Genomic DNA, 27,083 nt, shown 5'->3' on the forward strand with positions numbered 1-27,083 from the left:
TTTGTAATCATGGTTTAAAACTGAAATGGTCTTTACATAGCTGGGTTTGTTGAATCTTTAAATTCTTTGGTAAATACAGCCACCTACAAAGCTAACTACTCAGCATTCTACCAAGAAGCTGGTGCTTCCCCCCTTTTAAAATATTATTAAAGAAAACCTTACAGATCTGTATAACTTTCTTCTTTCCTAGCTTCAAAACTTTCATATAAATATCATCTGTACCTGGAGAAATCCCTGTAGCGTAATTATACATCATTTTTATCTCATCTTCTCCTATCTTAACTATTAGTCATAGAGCTTTGTCTACCTATACCCTGGTATAATTAAGTTTTCCATAAATATTTCCATTTGTGTTTTTTCTTCGTTTCCACATTCCTCTGCTTTATATGAATATGCATAAAATTTCTAAAATACTGCTGCAGGATTTCTGGTTATCTTCCCCATCATAGGCTCTCTACATTGAGCATCTGTTGCCAAAGTTGTGCTAAAAGATTTTGTGCCCTGGAGTTATACTGTCTTGTCTTGTTTTCCATATAGCACTCTGCACTGCGTCCTCTTGTGATGTAAGATTTCCCCTTATTTTGCAATACTTTAACATTTATCAGCCCCAGTATGTAATTATTATTACCTCTCATCTCTATCTCTTATTTCTACACTATTTTTAAACTCCATTATTTTATCTCACTCTCTTTCTACCTATTCTGAATAGAATTCTATCTTCCCTAATAACTCTCCAACAATTTCCACCACTCATTCCTTAAATTCTTTTCTTTATACCAGGTAAGAAGGAAAGTGCCAGTGTCTCAATTTCATTACCCTGTATTTTTATCTTAGATTTTATCTGCACACGATCTGAAATACTTGCTGGCTGTGAGTTAAGCCTTTCACTTAAATGCAAATGCCTCTGTAAAATATAACTTCTATCCAGTCTTATTGTACCTTGGGGAATAATATGTAAAAACTGTTTGAGTTCTTGAACTTCTTACTACCGATTTCACACCTTCCATATCAAATATTTTTTTCTAAATTTTTTCAGAAATCTACTCTGGTTTGCTGCACTTTCCATTCCAGGTTTCATCTATAAATAATATTCCGTGCTGAAAGCTGGTTATTTCCCCCCAAATTTTCTTAAGCTCCATAACAGCCCTTTTTGGGAAATATAAATGCATGACAACATAATCCCCTTCCTTGCTTATAGTCCATTACTATGACAAATCTACTATTATTGTTTTTTCTCTCTTGTATCACTACTAGAGCTCTTCTAGCAATCAGTATAACTACTCCCCTTTCTTTTGTCCCTGACATTCTGCAGAGTATTCAGCCTGAAATATTTTCTTCGTCCAGTTCACATACTCATTTCTAACCAAATGTGTCTTTTGCAACATTGCTATTTGTACTCTACATTTATTAATATAATTCGATACTCTTACCTCTAAGGCCATTCACATTCCAAGAAAATATGGAAAGTGGTCCCATTACGATAGAAAGCTATTGCTTCTAATATACATGACAATTCCTTTGAATGTGCATTTCCAACTTTTGTCTTAGAGGCACACTGGCAAGCTGATCTTTTATACAGTTGTTTCTTCTCATTTCCATTTGACCCTATGCCATATTTTCAAGACTTTCTGCTTTAATGAAAATTCACAAACAAAAAATTAAATACATGTTCAATCCCCCACCCTCTATCAGCTTAAAACACACACACAAAACTATGTACATTTTCAACAAATGAAACGTTACCCTCCAGATAAAAGCAACTGCCACAAATAAATGGCTGCACTCACAGGTACTACCAATTTAAAATGGTTACCCATGCTGAAGTACAAATTACAGCCTATGCTCCCATTTCATGGATTATTTTCTATACTTTTCCTATCTCTATTTCCCTCACAGATGTGAAAAGAACAGCTTGCAGGTTTCAGAAAACATTAACTTTTAGCCCTAAGAAAAAAAGTGCACTAGCTACCTTTGACTAAATCCAAATTACACACTGTTCTATTAAATGCACTGAAGTATTAAGGCTGCTGGTGAAGTTGATATTTTTTATTCACTTCCTCCATTTTTAGATGCTATATTTCACTAAACTACTTGCCACTGTACCTTTAAATTTTGTATTTCATTCACTAATGACTGCTCAAAATTCTCAAGATTAATTGCTTGCATCTGTACACAGCTCATCTCCAATAAACAAAGTCAGCAATGAAAAAAACAGCTAACAACTTTGCAGATGCTTGTATAAATTTTTGTACATTTTACACTATGAACACAGTGTACAGACCTCTCCTGGCTAATTGCCTTCAGTGGTAGACTTTGTCCCCAATTAGAAAAACAAGCTAATTTACATATTTAACATATGGCTTTCATCTTTTTTTTTTTGTTGTTTTCCAAGCCCATTTGCTTAAAAAAATGTCCACAGCTCAAGCTAAGTATATCAATCTAGACATTCAACCTTGTGAAAATGATGGAAATTACATTCATTCTACTTATAATCTATACCCTTTTTTTACACATCAACTCCCCATCCAAGCAGCCCAAAATCATACTACATTAACTTGAACTTGCTTTTGTCCAACCTTCCTTATCTTGTCAAAGTTTAAAGCCTGTATATCTTCCAACTAAGAAAAATATAGGTATACAATGGATATAAAAAGTGTACACACACCCCTATTAAAATGCCAGGCTTTTGTGATATAAAAAAATGAGACCACATAAATAATTTCAAAACTTTCACCACCTTTAATGTGACCTATAACCTGTACAATTCAATTGAAAAACAAATCTGTTAGGGAAAAAATATAAAAAATAAAAAATGTACAATAAGCTGGTTGCATAAGTATGCACAACCTTAAACTAATACTTTGTTGAAGCACCTTTTGATTTAATTATAGCATTCAGTCTTCTTGGATAGGAGTCTATCAGCATGGCACATCTTGATTTGGCAATATTTGCCCACTCTTCCTTGCAAAAGTTCTCCAAATCTGTCAGATTGCGAGGGCATCTCTTGGGCACAGCCATCTTCAGGTCACCCCACAGATTTTCTATTGGATTTAGGTCTGGGCTCTGGCTGGGCCATTCCAAAACTTTAATTTTCTTCTGGTGAAGCCATTCTTTTGTTGATGTGGGCCATTACTGTGTTGAAAGGTGAAATTCCTCTTCATCTTTCTAGCAGACGGCTGAAGGTTTTGGGCCAAAAGTGACTGGTACTTGGAACTGTTCATAATTCCCTCTATCTTGACTAAAGCCCCAGTTCCAGCTGAAAATCAGCAGTCAGAAAGCATATTGCCACCACCATGCTTCACCGTGGGGATGGTGTTGTTTTGTTGATGCAAAGTGTTGTTTTTGCACCAAACGTATCTTTTAAAATTGTGGCCAAAAAGTACAACCTTGGTCTCATCAGACCATAACACATTTTCCCATATGCTTTTTTTGGGAGGCTTGATATACTGGTTTGCAAATTTTAGCCAGGCCTGGATGTTTTTCTGTGTTAGAAAGGCTTCCGTCTTGCAAACCTATCCCATAGTCCAGACATATGGAGAATACAAGAGATTGCTGTCACATGTAGTACACCACCAGTACTTGCCAGAAATTCCTGCAGCTCCTTCAGTGTTGCTGTAGGTCTCTTGGCATCCTCCCTGACCAGTTTTCATCTTGTCTTTTCATCCATTTTGGAGGGACACCCAGTTCTTTGCAATATCACTGCTGTCTCATATTTTCTCCACTTTTTGATGACAGTCTTCACTGTGTTCCATGGTATCTCCACTTCTGTGGAAAATTTTTTGTACCCTTCTCCTGACTGATACCTTTCAACAATGAGATCCCTTTGATGCTTTGTAAGCTCTCTGTGAACCATGGCTTTTGCTGTAGCAAGAAACTGAGTAAATGTCAGGAAAATCCTACTAGGACAGCTGAACTTTATTTGGGGTTAATCAGAATCTCTTTAATTGACAGCAGGTGTGTACCCAAAAAGACTGAATGCTGTAATTAAATCAAAAGGTGCTTGAACAAAGTATTAGTTTAAGGGTGTGCAGACTAAAGCAGACAGCTTATTGTCAGGCAAGTTTTTTATTTTTTATATATTTTTCCCTGATAGATTTGTTTGTTTTTCAATTGAATTGTACAGGTTATAGGTTACATTAAAGGTGAGACAAGTTTTGAAATGATTTACTGTGGTCTCATTTTTTTATATCACAAAAACCTGGCATTTTAACGGGTGTGTACACTTTTTATATCTACTGTACTTTAACATTTTAACATACTTAGCAGTCACTGAAAAGACCCCATCCCAACATTTAAATTTACAGCAACACACAATTTACATTATGAAATATTTTATACAAATATTAACAAAAATTGTTTCACTCAGTTTTCCTTTTAATCTCCTTCTAAACATTAATGACAAAGTGGGGTACATACTTTCCAGTCCACCCACAAGTTTAACAAAGTCAATAAAACTGCAGTCTCTCAGCCACATTTTATTGCAAAGCCATATTTTACAAATGTGACCAATGCTTTACAGTCTCCCATTTATTCACAAATTTCAGTGTTGCTGGTATTCTTCCAGATCATTTCCATCTTGCACCACCAGGCTCTGGTTGAAGTCCAATGTACTCCTGCTTTTTCTGGTAAACGCCTGTGCTTTATTCGGTCTCTCAAGCAATTTCCTTGAGAACACAGGAAAAAGGTTTCACTGGCAAAGTTTCTCTATGGGTTTTGCCATCAGCAGATTGAGAAGCAGAATCCCTTTCAGCTTGCTGGCTCACTTTTTGTTGGGTAAACTTTATTTTCTTTCTTCCTTAGCCTGCCCTGGATCAAAAATGCCTTTGATTCCCCCAAGAAAAAATATTCTGAAGATAGCTAGATACAGCAACATAAACTTCACACCTGCCTATCAACAGTCCCTAACTGTTGCAATAAATTCTTCTCTTCTGCGTGGTATATTGTGAATAATCTTCTCACAAAACTCTGCTGCCTCCAATTTTTAACAAGTTTCCCTTCTGCCAACATTTTGACAAGATCAACTCTTTCTACTGATATGATTGTGTCTTTACTAAGACAGGTGTCGGCTGCTTTCTCATGGTCAGGTTTGGGACGCACACAATATGCCCTCTCAATAAATAAATAATGGAACAGCAGAAAATCACAGGTTTTGTATGTTCTCTGTCTTCTAACTCTATTTTTGATACAGCTCTTCATGAGAATTCTCATGTTCAGCCAGCCTTTTCTTCAATCCATCATCTGATTTTTGTTGTTTTATCATTGCATTTGCATCCAAATAGCTAGTTAAAAATTCTATTTTTACAGCTTTTTGGTATTTGAGTTGATACAGTCCTTCAATGTTTTATTTACTTTAAACTCTCCTGAATGGATACGACTTATTGTTTCCTATAAATTATTGGAAGCCCTCATGTACCAAAGCTGAAACTTGCTGAACAGCTACAAGATTCTCCTCAGAGTTTTTTTTTTTTTTGGGTTAATTTCATGTCAGGTTCTCCAATTTCCATCTTTGCTAGCGTGCAGTTTAATTAATAGCCAGTGTTTGAATTGTACCCCACCAGACAGTTACACTGACAGTTTTCTATCGGTTTCTGTTTTCATACTGGCAGAGTTGAAATCACCCTGCTGATTAGTGCACAGCCATCCGAAGTTCCTAAGTTTGTTAACTGTTGTCCAAAAATGCTTAGGATTGCTTGGGTGGTTGCACATGCAGTTGGCATAATGGTTATTGTCTTTGCATCCTAGGCCCGAGATATAAGGTTCAATTCTGAGCTGTAGCCAATGCCTGTGTGGATGCTTCCATGTTCTCCCCTGGTCTCCATGGAGTTGTTCCCCTCTTCCAAAAATATGCTGGGTGTTTTTACCTCAAACTAATCTAAGAATGGAGTTGTAAGCAGCAACACAGATTCTACATGGTGCATATTGGGGGAAGAGCTGTACAGACAAACCACTTTTGGCATTAATTGTAGTGCACAGTGACCTCCAGTTAGGAGAATATGATCACAGACTGCGCCATATCAAGACAAGTGCAAAAACTGGTCTAGGCAATTGGGTCACATTGACTTTTGTCACCAAAAATGGGCATGGGCATTTGACCATGCTAAGTGAGTTGAGGACCTGGCATACTCTGCTCTATGCCAGAGACTTATGACAATGATGGGATGGGGCTATGAGCCCTCACTGGTTAGAGTGTGCCCACCACAAACCGTGGCAGCTCTGGGTAAATGAGCTACTAGCCCTTTAGTGTCCAGTTGCTCAGTTTGCTTTACCTCAGATAGCTGTGTTGAGTGATAGCCGTTTTTTTTTTTTTTTTAACAACCAATCAACCTGCTAAACATGAACTAAGGATTACTACACTCACCATAGGTTTACTGACAGGTCACGGCCTGTAAGTGGGTGATAAATAAAACGTAGGCTGGACATTCTCTGTATCTAGGAAAAGGCTTGTAAGTGGGTGACATGATAGTAATAAGAAGGCTGGACAGTCTCTGTATCCAGAAGACAAGATAGGACAGTGCAGCAAAGCCACTTAGGCCTGGGATCCACAGTCAATTCTAAGGAGTATGACAGTCAAGAAATGGTGTGGGAAATGTGTGGTGAGGCAGAAGCTTTCAAAGACAATGAAGAGTGACATCATAATTAGTGACAAACTCATGGCAATCACAGCCCAGTGCAAGGATGGGGCAAGTATTCATACTCTCAGCCTCCACCTCACAGTAGGGTTGTGATAGTGAGGAAGAGAGTACATTAAAGCAGCAGTTCCAGGACCTAATAGATAAAGCAGGTCAACAGGAAGTGGTGTCAGTAATGGGGACCTGAATACACATATTGAGATACACAACAGGGTATGAGGACTGCCTGGATATGGTGGGGGGGGGGGGGCAAAAGGAATAAAGGTGAAGCCATTCTAGACTTCTTCCTGGCAAATGTCCTAGTGGTAGCCAACACACGGTTCAACAGGAGAGACAGTCACAAGATCACATACATGACTGAACATGTGACTCTGGTAGACTTTATGCTAGTAAGGAAAGGGCATTTGAGTAGAATCAGTGATTACAGAGTCATCCCCAGCAAAGAAGTCTGTCCACAGCAAAAAAAAAAAAACACTGGGTGCCAGTAGTGGTCAGTGAAGGCTTTAAGATCAACAGAGACTAGAATGAAGTCCAGAAAACCAATTGAACAGAAAGCACAAGAGTTCAAGGAAGCACTCAGGGGCTCTAGCATCAGGAAGAGGAGGAAATAACTGGAGTTGAAGAAGAATGGCAGCACCCCAAAACAGCAGAACAGATAATTGGCTGAGCCAGGGAGGAAAAGCTTCATAGCTGGTGGTAAAATGTAGAAGTCCATTAAGTTAAAAAAAATTAAGGAGTACAGGAAAAAAAAAAAGCTTTTGATGGAAAAACAGACCAGAGTAAGAAGGATTAGTCACTGGCAAACAAAGAGGCTAAGGCAGCAGTTGCAATAGTAAAGAACAAGGAATCAGCTGCATCCAGACAGCTTTTGGAAAGTGAAGCAGCTGAGCTAGCCCACCAGACAAAAAAGACCAAAGGGGCACTTCCAGTAGCCTCTAAATTAAACTATATTGCCACATACAAAGCCTAGGAAGAAAGAAGTAAGAAAAGCACTAAGCAAAATTAAGTCAGAGAAAGCAGCAGAATCTGAGATCATGGCAGACATGATCAAAATGTCAGGAGAGTTAAGAGAGAATTGGCTCTAGAGGGTACTCATGCAGGCATTGAGAGAAGGGTATATCCCAGATGACTGGAGAATAAGCATACTAGTGCCAGTACAAGAACTAAGTGGATATTATAGAGGCACCACACACCTGCCACACTATATGAAAGTTCTGAAGAGGGCGGTTGATAAGAGCAGAGCAGTCAAAAGAGTAGTAGAAAGTAAGATGGAAAGTGAGCAATTCAGTTTCACAACAACCACTGAAAAATTATATACGCCCTTCTGTTGGTTTCTTGCTGTTACTTGCATTTGCATGCAAGCATGCCACAGTATATTAACTCTTAGTATGACCATCTACTTTAATACTGTATTGTACTAAGTACAATAAATACACTGAGACAAACTGATTCACTTAGTATGACTTTACTGTTACAATTTCCTTTTGGATCTATAAGCATGCAATACAGATGTCAGCTCTCTATGGCAAATTCCCAAAGCTTGTTTATACATACTCATATTTATACCAAAGTCTGATATATTTTTCTCAGTCTGGTGTATAACAGTTCTTTCTTTGTATAACTGTTTTCATTTGTTCCCTTGTCCTTGGTTCTTTGTAGTTTGATGATCCAATAAAAGACTTCTGAAAACTTGATGTCCCAAAGTTATCTTACTGAAGTTCCTTCTTATCTTGTTGACGTTTTCTGGACATAGCTATTTTTGCAAAGTTTGTTTCTCAATAACATACTTCTTTTTCTGCATGGATGCCAAAATCTAATTAAGCTCTTTTTGCTAGCACACTTGTTCAGCATTTTATACTATTTCTAAATTAACCCTTTATATTTTATTTTGCTCTATATCATTTTTGCAGCTTTTTTTCAAGCTAATAATCATGCTAGCAACAGTTTTGAAAAGACAGTGAATATACTAAATAAAACAGAATACTACTACTCTTTCAGTCTCCCTTATTGTATTTTTTGAGGAACAGACTAAACTTCAGTTAAAAAATGCATTTGTTTCTTTAGCATTGCTATTTACAGTATTCACCACTTTGTTCATGTTTACAATCATGATTTGTGAGTTATTGCAACTCTTCGCAACCTGCAGCACAGTAAACAATTCCAAGCTGTCATTATGAAGACCCCACAAAACTACCAATACCGGATGTATTAACCAATTTAACAATCTGGTTCCAGATGATGACCACCATGTGAACATGCCCCACCAATTATGGGCAGTGTCAGCTTCTGTTTTTGGCTTTTACTATTAACACTGGGTTATTTGAAACTACACATACAAACAGTGGTGCCAGTTTAACAAACCTTTTGAAATTTGAAGGCAATATTGTCCATTTACACAACACTTTGTTCAATTTACAAATTTACATACATTAGTACTAAATTGTAATCTGTCTATCAAAGATACTTGTAATGACTTACTAAATAGTATGATTCCATTGTGCTTGTAAATGTACAATCTGTGAGATAGCTTGTTCTACTAGTTTTCATACCAAGCTCTTTTAAATCTGCATTTGGTATCTTTAAAAGTTGGAAATGTAATACTGAAGTGCAATATTGTTTTCTGGTATTGCTGTCCTATCATAGTACAAGTGAATGGTATTTTTACCATTTGATCTGTATGACGTACTGGCCTGTTATCCAAAAATGGTAGGCATTTTAACCCATGGTCCTTTTCTTGTATTACTGTGTTGTTTATACAAATAGAGCATTGGTAGAAATCATACCCCTGTTTTCCTGTTGAGTTTATTCTTATTTTGTGTTACTGTCTACACACTGTGACTTTTATTTGTGTTAAATGTTATCCTCCCAAAGGTACCTGATGTGTGCTTTCTACAACTGAAACTGTCTTGTGTTCTATTTTCTGTAGCATTTTCCTAACTTAGTTTTATTTGTGTAATATTGTAATTCCCTCTGTTTTGATGTTCAGAATGATGCAAATGAAATGCAGATGTCGGTGTTGAACGCTGCATTTTTATCAATAGTCCTTGAAGCATGTTCCAGACAGTGAACATTCAGCTTGTCTCAAGTTGTACCAGAATATATGTATGCTAGCAAACAGAAATACATGTATTTAACTAACTATATTATTTCTACATATATTATAGCAACAGATGTATATATGCATTTAACTAGCAAATAGATGTGCACATGCACTTATACATTTTAAACATATCTATCACTGTATAAATTCCATCTGTTTTATTTTAAATGCAAAACTGTCTACATTAGTATGTACTTTTTAGTCAAGTTATATTGCTATTAACTAGAAACACATTGGGAAACAAAACCTTAATTTTTTTTTATACAGCAAGTTAAGTTTTATACTGTCAACACAATGATAAGCATTATCAGTTATGAGCTGTACTTTGCAGTTCCTGAATATGACTTTATACAGTGATGTCAAAACCTTTAGTTTTCTTTTGATACAGCAAGTTAACACAGTTTTATATTGTCAACACAATGATAAGTATTACCTGTTATGAGCTGTATTTTGCAGTTGCTGAATATGACTTTATACAGTGATGCCCTATATAGTAATTTATTGACAGTGCATGAGGATTTTATTGCAAAGGCATTGCAGTCTTGTTTTTTGAAAAAAAAACCCACATACATCAAGCTTTGACTTGTTATTATACATATAACACTTGAATGCAAAATTGTCTATTTACATAACTAAACCATTTATTATATACTATACAGAATACACTTGTTTGTACAGATTGTTTTTGCATTTGTATATACATGGCTGTAATGTACGCTCAGTCCAGTTTCCAAACCTAGCATTAAACTGAAGCCTGCTAATTACATTACTTGAAACATTAAAATGTATTTTTGGTATTAACACTTTGTACCTTTACTTCAGTCCCTTTTGCAGTACTGTTTGCACAGCTAGTATAAAATTGAAAGCATGCCCTTCCCCCTGTAGTATACATCATTTTATTGCAGTATTGTTTATTTGCTTTATGCTGTGGGAATTGAATGGATGCTTGCCCTTTGGCTATTACCTAGACTGTGAGATGTGATTTGATTATGTTTGGCCATTTTCAAAAACAGAAAATATTTTTATAAAGCTTTTGCTGTTGCCTATACTGCCAAAGTTGTAGTAGGAATTGCTTTTACCCATTTTGAAAAGACATTTACTGTTACTAGCAGCTATTCATACTCTTCCTTTTTGTAAAGGGGCCTACATAATTTATTTTAACTGCATACCATAGCTCATGTACTGACTGCTTGTAGTATTTACTTGCAAACAGATTATTAAGGACACATATGCACAAGTATGACATTTTATTACAATTACTAAATGGGATTTCTGTAGACTTCTATGCTTTTTGCCTTATGCTGTACGTGAATACTTAAGCCAAACTAAGAACCCTCATAAAAACTCTAAGGCGAGCTTTGAAAGAAAAATCACAACAAACACCAAAGACAATCAAAGTATTTTTTAGCTGTCAAAAACCTTAATAGCAACTCTCAGATCTGCTCTGAGCTACAGCATAATGGTTCAAAATTCACGGAACCAAATGACATCGCCAATATATTGGCAGATAGGTTCAGTGCAAACTTCACCCCACCCTCTCCCCCCAAAGGGCTCATATCCATACCAGAAGATTGTGCTGCTCCTAAAATCAAAGACACCCAGGTGAAAACGGCACTCTCGAAGGCAAGAAACACAGCATCCATGGGACCAGACAGCATCCCAGGCTGCGTGCTGCATGAGCTCCAAAATTAATTAACCCCTCACCTTAATACCACGTTAAACCACAGCCTCACCTCAAGCTATGTGCCCACAGAGTGGTGCACAGCAACAGTTATCCCACTCCACAAAGGAGGTGCAACCACTGACCCTGGGAATTACTGCCCCATCGCCTGACAAGTCTCGTCTGCAAGGCCATGGAGCGCATCATGGAACTCATAAACAATGACATTGGGAACCTACAAACCCTGGACCCCACCCAGTTTGGGCTTGTGAACGGAAGGTCATGTCTCCTAAATCTGACTGACTTCTTTGAAATGGTCACTAAAACAATAGATGAGGGAAAGGTGGTTCACACAGCATACCTTGATCTTGCAAAGGCCTTCAATACCATTCCTCACTCGGGAATTATAGATAAACTTACCAATCTAAATATAAACCCCTACGTTACAAGATGGGTTGCAAACTGGCTCACGGATACAACCCATTCAGTGAGAATAGGAAACGCTAGATCAGACTCCAAACCTGTGACTAGTGGTGTACCACAGGGCTCAGTCTTGGGACCCCTCCTGTACGGTATCTATTTCTCTGAGGTACAAGCAAACATGGAGGGACTATGGCTAACAAAGTTCGCAGATGATTGCAAACTGGGTGCCATAATCGAGACCTCTACTGACATCCTTCAAAAGGGTCTTACAGATACAGATACATGGTGCCAAAACCATGGCCTCAAACTAAACGCCAAAAAGTGCATTGTTATCCCCTTTGGGAAAAAACAAGTACCTATGAACTACAACATAGCTGGCAGCCCATTTATCACAGAGAGTGTGATGAGACCTAGGGACTCAGGTATATAGTAACCTCTCCTTCGACAACCACATTGCTAAAGTTCATAGGTTCATAGGTTGGTACTAGGCTATCAACCCTAGGGCCTATACAAGCCTAGCCATAACAATTCCCTGGCTATTTCTTCCCACATTATTTACTTTCCTGGACCCCTGTCTAGCAGGGCGACTGACGTGATCCCTGGGGTGAATTTCCTTTCTCCCATCCAATCGTCAAGGTTCCTCTTAAAGAGGTCCAAAGAGGCACTCTGCTTGACATGTATGGGCAATCTATTCCAGAGTCTGGGGTGTCTCTGGGTCAGGAACCTATCCCTCCAGCATGTTTTGTTTATTGTGATGACAAGGTTTAGATGCCTGGAGCGTGTAGCTCTGAGGGATTGGGATTTCTTTAAGTGTAGCATGTCCAACAGCTCTGGGTTTGACATGGCCTTGTATGTTAAGCAGAGATCGCCTCTGAGTAGACGATATGCGACAGAGTATAGCTGGAGCTTTTTAAGGCGGTCAGCGTAGTGATTAAAAAATTCTTCTACATGGCCCACCTTATCACAAAGGGGTTTGCATCTAGGAATAAGAAAGTTATTGTCCCCGTTTACTCATCACTCATTAGACCCATTATTGAATATAATGCCCCGTTCAGGATGTACCTTACAAGACATCTGCAACAACTGGAGAGGCCTCAAAAGTATCTCACAAAGAGGATAACAGGCCTTAAACAGATGCCCTGAGGCTAACAAAACTCAGACTGTACTCGGTCACGTACCGGCTACTCAGAGGTGATCTCTGCCTGACATACAAGGCTATGTCAAACCCCGAATTGCTAGAAATGCTCCACCTAAGGAAAACCCAATCCACCAGAGCTACATACTCAAGGGACATACACCTGACATCATCAATAAACAGGACGTGTTGGAGGGACAGATTCATGTCCCAGAGACTCCCCTTGCTCTGGAATAAGGACCCCATATATGTGAGGCAGAGCTCCTTGTTGGCACTCTTCAAGAGAAATCTTGATGAGTGGATGGGAAACAGGAAATTCACCCCAGGAATCACTTCTGTGGCCCTGCTCAACAAGGGTGCAGGTAACTAAATCACTTGGGAGGGAGGTGATAGCACAACATTTCTAGCTAGGCTTAGTTATGCCCTAGGGCCAATAGCCTAGTACCTACCTATGAACCTCGTCTCTGTTTTTATCTGTTTTGTAATGGGCAGTGGTTTTATGCCACTTTTGTCTAGCAAGATGTACAGAAGATTCTGTAAATAACTGACTTGACTGATATTGTAACATTAACATTTTACATGTGGTGACAGGACATAATGTATCTGGTTTTTACCATTACTTTTATGACACTGCACACAGAAAGCAGTTTCATATGACTTGCACAATAAATGTTTACTGTCATACAAATGATGTTGCTGTTTAAGATACCAGTCAAATATAATGCATTTACATAAAGCATGGACATTAACTTTACCTAGTAAAGTACTACATGTGCTACAGTTATGTTTATACCAATCTTTAAATTCTGACTACACATGTGTTGGACTATTACTGCTGTCTACCTGAAAGGTAGTGTGACATTTTACAGTTTTTTTCTTTATGGCATCCATGCTGTAGAATGAGAAACAAAATGAGAATTACCAGTTTCTGTGTGGAAGGTGATCAAGTCTTCCATCGAGAAAGCGTGGAAAGTCCCTCGTTGATTTTCTCAAAAGGTGGTCAAACACAGCTGGCAGATTCAGCCATGAGAATGTACAGGACCTGTGGAACTTGCAGAGATTCACTGTTCTGCTACTGGATACTGTGCATAAGAAGGAGCCAAACGTTTGCACTGCAACTGGATGTACTAACTGAATAAAATGAAAAAGCTGTAGTTGTCACAAGAAGAAACCATTTGGACAGTCAACTGTGGCTCGCCAATGAAAAATTATTCTCTCAAGCACCACAACAGTTACAGTTACAGCGAGACAGTTGAAAATAAAATAAAAATGAGGAAAAAGTCCAACTTGGCATTCCAAGACTTGGAGAAAGCATATGGCAAGGTCCGACGAAAGCTGATTGGACAGATCTCCGATGGTTCAAATTCCCAGAAAAATTAGCAGAATTAGAGCAGGCTATGTACAAGGACCAATGACAGAAGTGCAAACATTTTTGGGACTTACAGAGGGGTCCCATTGGAAGTGAATGTGCATCAGGGTTCAGCTCTGACCTGACTGCTGTACATATTGATAATGGACTACATTAACAAACAGGTTAGAGGGGATAGATCAACAAAGCTGCTGAATGCAGATGATGTGGCAGTACAGGCAGATTATGAACAAGAACTTCGATAAATGATAGGATAATGGAATGCAAAACTGAAGGCACACAGGAAGAAATAGAGTACAGACAAGACAGAAGTAATGGCAGCAAATGGGGAAACTCAGAGGAAGCTGAAAACTAAAATAGAAGAGAAAACAGAGGAACAGCTTAACAGCTTCAAATATCTGGGAAAGGTAAGAACTAAATCACTCTTCACCAACATAAAATAAAACCATAAAATTGTCAGTAGGCCCATCACAAGCTCCTTTATTAATATAAAAGTGTGATTAAGAGCTTTCATTCACAGATTAACTTCATCAGAACAATAGTAAAAGGCATAACTTTTAGTATAAAAAAAAATGTGTATTGGTTCAAATTAAATTGGCCAATTAGAGTCTAACACATACAAATAACCCATTTTAAAGGTACATTATACTACAACTTCCTTATATAACTCAGATGTCATACAAGTTTATTAAAACAACCAGTTCATATGTAATTCATAGAAACGTAAAACCACATCATCTTCCTTTGTTTAAAATTTTCCATTTTCCTTAACAATAGGACTTACAAAAGCAATAAGCTTTTACAAAGCATTTAATCTTGTGTGTTTTGAAAACACACGGTCACTGTTAATTCTGTCATTGATGCCAGGCCAGTGAGTAGCATTCAACTTTATCAGCAATAACAATTCCTTCCTATCTAACAGGGCCTCCCAGTTTCCCCTCTAAAATTATGTGGGACCTTTTCTAAAATAAACAAAAACTTTTTAAATTGATTAAAAAGCATGTTACTAACAACTTTTTCTCTTTATAGAATATGAATGCTCAGAAATTCTTTTCCTCAGTGCCCTTCGTGTTTTTCCCCACACAAAAAGTTTCACAGGACATACATTGTGCTAAGCACCCCCCCCCCGTATCACAACTAAACCTACCATTACCCCTAATCACACTGGGATGCCTGCCCACCACAATGTTCCTTCTCTCAAGGACTTGACTGTGAACAGGTCCCACATCTAAACATCCCATATGTGCCTTCTACTACCCTCATTTCCTGTTTTAAAATTGCTTTCAATTCCTTCCTATTTTGTAGACATTTTGAATAATTTACTGCTGTATCAATGAAGTCAAAACTTCCAAATATCACTTTTCTAGTTCCTTTTTATAATGCCTTTGACGGTTTTATTAGAGCTGTGGTGAATTAATGCAACTGATATCCTTAACTTGTCACTTTTTCACTTCTCTTCTTGAAAGCTCCACTCCCCTTTAAAATAGGGCAGAACCTCCCAGTTCTAGACTCAACAACCTCTTTTACCACCGTATTAACCAAATCCAGTGGGTACAACCAATAAGCGAACAACCCTTTAAGTGTTTCAACTTCCTGTTGGAATACCAGGTCATCCAAAACCATTCAAGAAAGCCTAACAAACTATCCTTAAAATTAGGTTACATTTCTGCCACATGGGGTGTGAACTGGTATAGTGCAAATAACTACCTGATCAAGTGGATTTTCTAAAAATGTTTCATGTTAAAATTCACCTATCAAAGTCCTTACTAATAACCAAATCCAAATAAATTTTTCCATACAAAAGTACAATTAACATAGTTGATAAATTCATCCATTTTATCTTTTGTTCCTTTCCAAAGGATTAATATGCAATCCAAAAGCCTATAGTAAGAAAAAATACATTCACTATAGTCACTACAAAAGAAAATTGGTTTCCCAAAACTATAATACTATGCTGGCAAAAAGAAAGCCTGCAGTTGCTCCAATTGCTACACCCCTTTTTTGTTTATAGCAGTCACCCACAAAAAAAACAACAAAATTGCTGACGAGTACTATTTCCATTAAATCCATTACAAAGTCTACCTTATCCTGTTCAACAACTAACCAATCAAGTCCTTGTAGGTCAGCATCACTAAAAATTAAGTCCTTGAAATCTATTGTCAAAAAGATTTTCCTCAAAATGTACTTTAGTGAACATATTCAAACAGTGCCAAGAATCCTTAAGCATACACTCCTTGTCATCAAAAAATTCCTTTTAGCAATTTATCAACTGTTTTGGCCGATGATCCAGTTTTAAAATCCACAGAGGCTACTATTGGTCTTAAGTGGATGAGCAGCATCTTTGTGAACCTTAAACATACCGAAAATGGATGAAATTATATATTTTTTTGTTAACTATAAGGTCATTATGGTGACTATCATCTCTTTTTCCAACACAGTATGGTGCAACTATATGTCTACTTTGTTACAAGCCATGTTAATCTCATTCTTTGATCACATTTAGAAATACACATCATTTAAATATTGGTACACTTTACAGAATAATCAGTGAAATTCATCAGCATCACACCTCCCTCCTTGTCAGGTTTCATAAAGTACAGTTTTGTACCTACCATAAATGTAGATGTTCGAAGATCCACATTGCTGCAGTCCTTACACTTGGGTAGTCCGCTGTCCTCGGTCGGCCCGAATATCAAAGTATTAGGCTGACGTCGGTCAAGGCGCTTAAGACTGACATCAGGACGTCAGGGTACAAATGCGCATGACCGACGTCATATCCTCAGTCTTTTCTTGCCCCAGATGTCAGAAGACCCTAAACAGAAAGGTCAAAACCAAAAGACAGCAAAAAACAACCAACCACCCTTGCACCAATCATATGAACAATATATACAATATGTACAATATTTACAACCCAAACCACACAACCACCTCTAACAGAGGGGAAGGAGGGAGGGTAAATTGGACTGCAGCAATGTGGATCTTCGAACATCTACATTTATGGTAGGTACAAAACTGTACTATGTTCTTCATCTCACATTGCTGCAGTCCTTACACTTGGGTAGAATCCCAAAGCAGAGGTAAGGGAGGATAGCAAAACTATAAAGAAGTAGGAGCTGCCAAAATGCCCTGTAAAATAGCAGTGGCAAACCCAGCCCTAGATTTAGAGTAAAGTGGAAGGTGGTAATGCTTAGAGAAAGTATGCACTGAACTCCAAGTAGCTGCCTCCAAAATATCTTTAGTTGCCACCCCTTAAAAAGCTGTAGAAGTGGCAGTAGCTCTAGTGGAATGAGGCCTAATCCCAGCTGGAACCTCCTTACCATGATGGGAATAACAGAAAGCAATACACAACCCGATCCACTTAGAAATAGTTTGTTTTGACACAGGCTTGCCCTGAGAACCCAAAGCAAAAGAAACAAACAACTGCTGAGACTGCCTGAACCCTTTAGTTCTGCTCAAATAATATCGTAACTGCCTGTGTATATCCAAGGTGTGCAAAATCTTTTCCCTTTATTTTGGGGGTTTGCATAAAAAGTAGGCAAATGAATAGTTTGGTTTAAAGCCACACTAGAAACCACCTTAGGCATAAAGGAAGGATTAGTACGTAAAGATACCCTGTCCTTATGGAAAATTAAGAAAGGCTCAACTGCCATAAGGGCCTGTAATTCAGAAACCCTTCTCGCAGAGGTAATGGCCAACAAAAAAGCAGTCTTCCATGATAAATACTTCAACTCGGCAGTAGCTGCAGGCTCAAAAGGTTGTAGAGTGAGTTTCTCCAACACAAAATTGAGATCCCAAGCAGGAGTAGGAGCTCTACGTGGGGGTCTTATATTCTTTGCCCCTCTAAGGAATTGCTTAAACAAAGGATGAGAAAACAATGGTGGATCACAGTCATAGTGAGCAGAAATTGCTGCAGCATGAATCTTAATAGAAGAGAAGGACAATCCTTTGTCCAGTAACTCAGCAAGATATTGAAGAGCCACACTTAAATTAGGCTTAGAAACATCAAATTCCTTTGCTGCACTCCAAAATAAAAATCTCTTCCATTTATCTGCGTATACTTTCCTTGTACTAGGCCTTCTGGCCTCCAAAATAACATTCAAAACTTGCTGCGGAAGCTGAGACCCTCCAGGGTTTAAAACAGAATATGCCAGGCTGTTAGGTGAAGAGAGTGAAGTTTGATATTGAGTAAATGACTGTTCTCTTGAGACAGCAGGTGTGGAATCGAAGGCAAAGGCCATGGAGGCTCCCGAACCAGACTTCTCAGTAATGGGTACCAGTGCTGTCGAGGCCAATCTGGAGCTATTAGAATCATCCTTGGCTTGTCCTGTCTGACTTTCAGGAGTACCTTTGGGAGGAGACGCAGAGGAGGAAATGCATACACATGAAGATTGCTCCAATTGAAAGAAAGAGCATCCACTTTCCAAGCTGTGGGATGAAACCTTTTTGTGCAAAACTTTGGCAGCTGGTAGTTTAGTGGAGAAGCGAACAGATCTATGTCTGGAGTTCCCCATGACACTGTCAATTTCTGAAATACATGAGGATCCAATTTCCACTCGTGGGGATCCATAATTCGTCTGCTCAACACATCTGCTAAGGAGTTCTGTGCTCGGCAGAAACCTTGCCTGAAGATTGAGCTGTAAACCGAGAGCAGTCTCCCACAAAATCATTGCTTGCCTGCATAGAGGATAAGAATGTGTTCCCCCTTGCTTGTTGATGTACCACATGACAGTTGTGTTGTCTGTTAGAACCAACACCTGCCCTGGAAGAAGTAAATCCTTGAAAGCTATTAATGCAAACTGGACTGCTAACATCTCCTTCAAGTTGATATGTAGATGTTGTAGTCTGGCAGGCCACGTGTCTTGTATCCACTTTCCATTTAGATGAGCTCTCCAAGCTTTGTCTGAGGCATCTGTCGTTAGAATCTGACTCGCCTCTGGCCGGGTCACAGAGAGTCCCTTGTTTAGGTGACATTCCTGAGCCCACCACAAAAATTCCTTTTGAATGCAAGGTATTATCTGAATGACAGTGTCCATATCTTGGCAGTGCTGTGTCCATACATTTTTGAGATACCATTGTAGCTTCCTCATATGCAGTTTGGCATTGGGAAGTACCAGAATACAAGATGCCATGAACCCCAAGGCTTGAAGGACTGTCCTTGCAGTCAGCCTGGACTGATGAGACAATTGATGGAAGTAAAGGGAAAGATTCTTTTGTTTGTCCGGGGTCAAAAGGCCATCTGGGATGCTGTATTCAGTCTCACACCCAGAAAGCACATGTCTTGAGAGGGTACTAGACTGGACTTTATTTCGTTCACAGAATACCCCAGGCATCTTAGCACTGCTATCACATGTTGCAAATGATGAAGAAGCTCGTCCCTTCCTTTGGCCAGAATCAGGCAATCGTCCAAATAAGGATAGATCTGTATTCCTTTTAGCCTGAAGAAAGCTATCACTGGAGCCAGAACCTTTGTGAACACTCTGGGCGCAGTAGATAAGCCAAAGGGCAATGCAGAGAACTGATAATGAGAAGTCCCAGCTCGAAAACGCAGATACTTCCTGCAACTTAGCCTGATAGGAACATGAAGGTAAGCTTCCTTGAGATCCAGAGTCACCATCCAGTGATCTTTGCCCAGCAGAGGTAAAAGCTGTTGTAACGTCAACATTTTGAACTTGGGAATGTCCAGATAAGTGTTGAGGATAGATAAATCCAAAATTGTTCCCCTTCTTTGGTACTAGGAACAGGCGAGAATAAAATCCTAGGCCTACTTCTGGCAGAGGGACCGGCTGTATGGCCCCTATTTGCAGCAGCAGAGAAATTTGTTTGTGAGCCTCTATTCTTTGCTGAGGAGGAACGTCTGGCATGCCTTTGAAAGGAGGCAAGGTATGGAAATAAAACCTGTAACCCTGGTGTATAATATCCAATACCCATCTGTCCTGGGTAATTAAACTCCAATTTTCTTTGAAGAGTGCCAACCTTCCTCCCAAAGGTGCTGCCAGACAAGAAGGCTCTGGCAGCTGAAAAGGTAGGTCATTGGGCCTGTTTACGAAAGGACTGGCCCCTGCCCTCACCGAAGACTGTGCAGGTGAACTCCCTGTTCTAGGTCTGAAAGAGCCCTGAGCTCTACCCCTACCACGCCTAGATCTTCCCTAGACTGTGAATCATAAGAAGGGTGCGTCCACCCCTTAGCAGGCCAATTCCTACTAAACTTGGAGGCTGAACTTGCAAAAAATCTTTAACAGTCTGCATAGACTTAGCCTTGTCTTCCATTTTCTTTAAAACTGCCTCCACAGGTGAACCAAACAATACATCAGACTGTAAAGGAGCATCTAAAATCATTGTCTTAACATGGTCAGATAAGTTCTGATCCCTCAGCCAGGCGTGCCTACGAAGAACTGACCCAGTGGCAGCCACCCTAGACGAGGCCTGTACAGCATCAAATCCACATTGTAAAGAATGCTTACCCACCTGTTCAGAAACATGTACCAAATCTTGTAATTCTTTACACTCAATGCCTTCCGCCAGAGCATCTACCTTAGACTTCAATTGAGAAAGAAGATAGTTTTGATATTTCAACATGTGAAACTGGCAATTCAAAGCCTCATAGCTAAGGTGGAAGAAGTATAGACTTTCTTTCCCCATCTATCCAAAGCTCTGGCCTCTTTATGTGGAGGAACCGGATTTTTTACCACAGAGGCCTTGACACCCTTAGGTCCCTGACTAACCATTTCTGGGTCTGCCCTAGGACTCTTATACAGATATTTATGAGCTTCAGGCACCCTGTAATACCTGTCCGGTTTAACAGGAGCAGGAGGCAAAGAATCAGGATTAAGTGAAGCCTCTGCAAACACATCTTCCACAACATCCAGAACAGGAGGAATAGCCAAAGGCCTATGCTGGGGTAAAAGCAAAAATTCCCTAAGCCTTTTCCTGGAATCAGAGAAGTCCTGACCTTCCCACTTAAAATGTTCCCTCATAGAATGAAGAGTCTCTGAAAAGAAAAATCCTCTGGAGGAGAAGCAGAAGGAGTAGAATCATCCACATCAGAATCAGAATAAGGAGAATACTCCTGCAAGTCTTCAGCCGAAGACTCTGAAACATCCGAAACCTGCTCAAAACTCCCCAACTCTGGTTCCACCCTAGGCCTCTTATCAGGAGGGGGCAAAGAACCTCTAATCAAAGAAATTAAATCTTCTGCCATTTTGAGCATGTGCTTCTTGGGCACAGATCCTGAAGAACTAGGAGTGACACCAACAGAAGCTAAACCTGGCCTGCCTCTGGGAGAAGCCTTGGAAACAGAAGGAGAGGGCCTAACCGAGTACAGTAACCTGAGAAGCCCCTTCAGCCTGACCTGCCTCCTGAGAGGCCACATCCTGTAATATCAAAGTCTCCCCCTGGGACTCCTGAGAAGTCTCCGGTGGAACCACAGGTTCCACTGACACTTCCAAAGAACCGGCGTCCGGTACGGACGACTCTTCTTGCCTGGGTTTAGCTGCTTTGTCTTTGAGCTTCTTCGAAGCGGGCGCCGGAGCATCCGACGGCATATTGTAATTGCACCGCTTCCCGAAGACCAACCTGGCACAATCTAACCTTCGCTTAATAGTGTGCTTATTAAACCTAGCACAAAAGCGACACCCAACAACGTCGTGCTCAGGCCCCAAACAAGGAATACACAAAGTATGATAATCTCTATGCGGTATCTGCTTCCCACAAGAAATACAGTTATTCACTCTTTCTGACATCCGGTAAACCACTGAGGCAAGAAAAACTAAAATATTCCCAACGGGTACTTAGCCAACTTTGACTCGGTCTGAAACTCCGAATTCGAAAAATTTCAGAACGCCGAACGGCACTTGCAACGCTGCTTCTGCATCGGACCATGCGGCAAAAAAGACTGGGGATATGACGTCGGTCATGCGCATTTGTACCCTGACGTCCTGATGTCAGTCTTAAGCGCCTTGACCGACATCAGCCTAATACTTTGATATTCGGGCCGACCGAGGACAGCGGACTACCCAAGTGTAAGGACTGCAGCAATGTGAGATGAAGAACATCATGAAATTGATTGCTGCCCACTAAATTCTTTAACACCTTTTGCCACTTCTTGGTTAAGTTAAAGAATCTTTCCTGTTTTAGTTCTTTAATTGCAGTGTCCCTAAAATCATTCTCACTCGTTTTTTTCAAAAGAGAAAATCAGTGGCAAAATAAGGGGATTGTAGGAACTAGATCCTCTTACCAAATCATCAAGACAACAATCCTCATTTTTAAATATTAATTTAAAATTTAAGTTCCTAATAAATAATTTAAGCTCTAAAAAGTGTGTCAGACACATTCAATGATACTGAAGGCACAAAAGAGATACCCAAACCAAACAAAACAACAAAAATAAAAATATTTAAAACAAGGCTACAGATTCTCAAATATTCTTTAACAAACTATCACTTCAACAAAAACCCTTAAGATCTTAAAATATTCTTTTTCAATGGTTATTTCACTACATTAAAAATTTTGAAACCTTCATATTCATTTAAAATAATTTGGTCACAGAAATAGTTCATAAACACCCCCCTCTCATCCCCTTCCCCCACCTCTTGTCTACTCCTTGATAAGCTCTGGGGTAACAGTGGAAACCTCTGTGGTGAGGATGGGAAAAATCCCCCCCAAAAATTACTCTTATCCTGAATAATTTTACTAGCATGAATCATTAGGCATTCTGCGTGAATCATTATTAGTACCACTCCCCTGTATACCATTACTCCCAACATTACAGTTTTGGTATGGGGCAGGGTATGTAATCTTATTCTAGTAAAACAAATTCCTATTAAGAAAAATGGAAATTTTTAAATTATGAATTACATATGAAATGGTTGTTTGACTTGTGCGACATCTGAGTTATTTAAGGAATTTATGGGGTAATGTACTTTTAAAAGAAGGTGTTTTATAGTTGTGTGTTAAGACTCTTATTGGACAATTTAATCTGAACCAATGTAACTTTTAGTACCAAAAGGAGTGGGTGGATTTTACTATTGTTTTGATAAAATTCAACAATTTGTGAACAGAGCTTAACTACAGTTTTGTATTAATAAAGAAGCTTGCAAAGTCTGTGAGAGGTGGTTGAGGAGAATGGAAGACTGAATGAGGAGGTGAAAGCTAGAACTACAAAACAGCGCTGTGACTAGTATTACTATGTGGTACAGAAACCTGGGCAGTGAAAGCAGAACAGCTGTGAAAATGACAGGTGCTAGAAATGAAGTGCCTGAGATATGTGACAGGATGCACAGTGTGGGACAGATGAAGAAATAAGGATATCAGAATAAGAGCTCAGAGAATGTCAAACAGGTCATATTCCAGTGTTTCAGACACATGTGCAGGAAAGCTGAAGACAATCTGATGAATACGATTTGGGAGAGACAGAAAGAGGAAATGAGGCCATCCAGCAAAGAGATGGATGGACTGAGTAAGAGAAACCTTGCAACAGTCAGGCATGAAACTAAAAGAAGGGAAGAGTGGCACTGAATTGAGCCAGATCCATACATAACCAATTTTTCAGTTTTTACACATGAAGACAGGGTGTTACTTCCACAATGGAAGTTATCTAGGCAGAAAAATGCTTACTGGCAAAATGGCAATCTTGTTCTGTTAATTTCTATGCTACTTTAAACAATGACTATAACAGGTTTAATCTCTTAACCTGAATTTCTAATTCACTGATATGCCTAGTTATACTCATTACAGCAACTGCCCTACAAATGAAGTTAATTTCAACTGTTTCATTAACATCTGGAAATTTATTAAATTTTGTACACTGTGCTAGCTTATCTGCACTCAGTGTAAAAAAAATCTGTCACTGTAATTTTTGCCTGTGGCCTGGCTCATGGCTGAAAAGGGTCATTTGACCAGCCTATCTACCAGCTAACAAATGTAAAACAGATAAATACATAATACAGTTGACTGACAGTAAAAAATATACAAAAGTTAATACAGATACACTTTGCACACTGATACTGACATGACATATTAAAATCATTATAACACAAACTGCTCATCATTTCATTTATCTTGAGAGCCAAAGCATCATCTTCCCAAATATGACCCATCCCACCTGGAAGAGAACAATCACAGGGAACACCCCCCCACACACACACACACATAAACCTTGCACCCACAGACAGCTTACTTCTTCAAAGGAGAAAATTAGCACATAGGAAAGAAGGAGGAAAATAAAATCTAGGTACCCACCTCAACTCAAGGGCGGAGTAAGACAAGGGGAAAGATGAATGCAGCTGGTATTACAACAGTCGATATACTTGAACATCACACTGCTGCCTTAATTCTAGTCTCCCACTTTTTTTTTCTGAACTTGCTCTTCTTCCCCTTTTGTCAATTGTTCTTGTCTTCTTTGGGAGGGAAGGGACAGCTTTTTTCTGTAGTTTCTAACATACATAGGGAGATGGAAATGAATAAGGTTTTTAACAGAATACATAATTATCACCTTCAACTCCAGCTTCTTGAGCACCCTTCTCTACAGGAAGCCAAAAACTTTTTTTAATCCACAGGAGCATCAAGGAGCTCCTCCTTAGCTATACGTTTACTTGATCTAGTAGCGATTCAATCCCCAGCTCTGCAGGTCTCCTAACCACTAGCCCGGTAGACGCCACACTGTTGAATCAACAGCATCTTGCCCAAGTTCTGTGAAATGCTTGTCAACTTAACAGAGTTTACAAAAGTCAAAAATCTCCTTTTTTGGCTTATTATCCTCTGTTCACTCTGTTGTCTGCCTCCACTAATCATGGATGGATTCCTGGATCTTTAATATGCAAGACTCCTGTCAAGATATCTCAGGTGCAAACCTTTTCTCCAAACCAGACGGCTATCCTACTCTCTCTATCATTTGGAATCAGATTCCTAGCTGCAGCCAACACTGATTCTCTTGCCGGAATCCATGAACACCAGTGTGGGATCTGGATTGTACATAGTTATTTATAGGAACCATGGACCTATAAAAGGGGACAGACTTCTGGGAGTTTGGAATCAGACTGCAAGAATGCAGAAGCAAAGGTATCCTCCAGCAGTTTTAACATTGGAAGAATGATCAGAAGCTTTATATCTGGCAGGGCTAGAAACTGTCTGTACATATTCATTGGCCTCCCAGTTAAAGATCACCTTCTGCTTATGAAGAATATCTCCAAAGAAGACAGAGGATAGGGTATCCTCACCATCAGATTCAACAGAAGTTGCTTGAGACATATAGTTTATGTAGTCCATCTCTTCTCTCTGAATCACAGGTGTCCAAATCTCTCTGGGGAGAAGCTGCTTGTTTTTCTTCTTGGACAAGTTACCCAGACTGAGATGCCTTCTCACAAGTTGGCAACCTAGAATTCATAAATTCTATGAAATCATCTCTCATCTTGAAAAAATGTTTTGTAGATACCTCGATGATAGGGGATTAATACCCAGTTAACTGGGGTTGGGGCTAAATGAATACTGGCCAATTGGGCTTTGGCATTTTGGGTCTGTGTTTCGGCATGTGATCCGACTCACAGGGCTCAGGGTGTTGGGGGAAGCATAAGACCTTAGTGTGGCCTTATCCAGCTTCCTCTTGGAAGTACCATGGGAATATCACCCTCCTTTTCAAAGGCTAAAGGTCTGGGCCTAGCCAGTTACCTACTTCAACTTGTAAGAATGTGCAAGGGGTCAAAGGCATAGTGGTTTCCTGAGGGTTCACACCAGATAACTCAACCAAACAAGGCACCAGATATAGTAGCTGTGAAAGAACCTCACGGATACTGGTATCCCAGAGTGTGAGGAAGTACTCTGATTCTAAGATGGTGTCATCAGCCTCCCAAAAAAAACTTCTCCTTCGGGTGCTTCTCTCTATCTTTTTTGGGTGCTAAGTCAAATGAAGCATCAGTGGATGCTATGTCTGGCTTAGACAAACAGTGGGACATTTGGACATCGAATGCATCTAAAGATTCTGCCATATGCTTGAGGGTCCACTGATTAAAATAAGCAGAATGGGGATGGTTGGGTATGTCATGCTCTGGACCATGGCAAAAATGACAGATTGTGGATGTCCCTGTGTAGTATTTATTTCCTACACTTTATACAGTTGTTTAATCTTGAATATGACATATATCAAGTCATATACAGTAAATGCAATACTAAGAAAAGATGATTCGTCACTGGCATTCTTATTTCCATATTCTGGCTTCAGGTCAACCTGACGGACTGATAACAAAATTGGCTTTCTTGAGATGCTCAAACTGCCACAAGAAAGAACTGAAGATTGCACTGGCCAGTGTCCTTTTATTCCACTAACATCCTGATGCCAATAGGGCATGTCTTTGACATGTCTTTGGCAAGACTCTGCTGTGTCTGAAGAGGAAGGTGAAAGCACTGATATTTGTGCTGGCCTTCATCAGGCAGGACAGGCAGGAATCCCAAGAGACAATACTACAGCAACAAATTAAGAAGAACGTCTAAGGTACCTGTGAATACAGTTGAAATGATGCAAATTCACAGTAGGATAAATAGACTAATTTGTGCCAGCCAGTACCTGCAGCTTATTGTTGAGGAAATTATCTCAAGAATGTGAAGTGTTTTTGTTTTTCTCAGTATAGATTTCTTATACTTCTGCCTTGTACTTCCTCAGTACCAAAGGTATTCCATAAAGCTGTTACATAAGTAACTGAAAGCTTTGTATGTGCTGGAGACATAAATGATGGTCTGTTAGTGTGCAGCCACATACACACACAAACACAAACACACGC

The 27,083-nt window shown here is 39.4% G+C and overlaps 1 protein-coding gene across 3 annotated transcripts in view; it reads right to left on the reverse strand.

The window, feature by feature from the left end:
* The window catches only part of LDHD (lactate dehydrogenase D), a 1,439,596-nt gene that overhangs the window by 552,052 nt on the left and 860,461 nt on the right, over positions 1–27,083 (reverse strand). The gene's annotated exons all lie outside the window — the stretch shown is intronic.

Source organism: Protopterus annectens, chromosome 8.part0 (assembly GCF_019279795.1).
Source record: "Protopterus annectens isolate FY-2018-M chromosome 8.part0, PAN1.0, whole genome shotgun sequence".
NCBI classification, from domain to species: Eukaryota; Metazoa; Chordata; order Ceratodontiformes; family Protopteridae; genus Protopterus; species Protopterus annectens.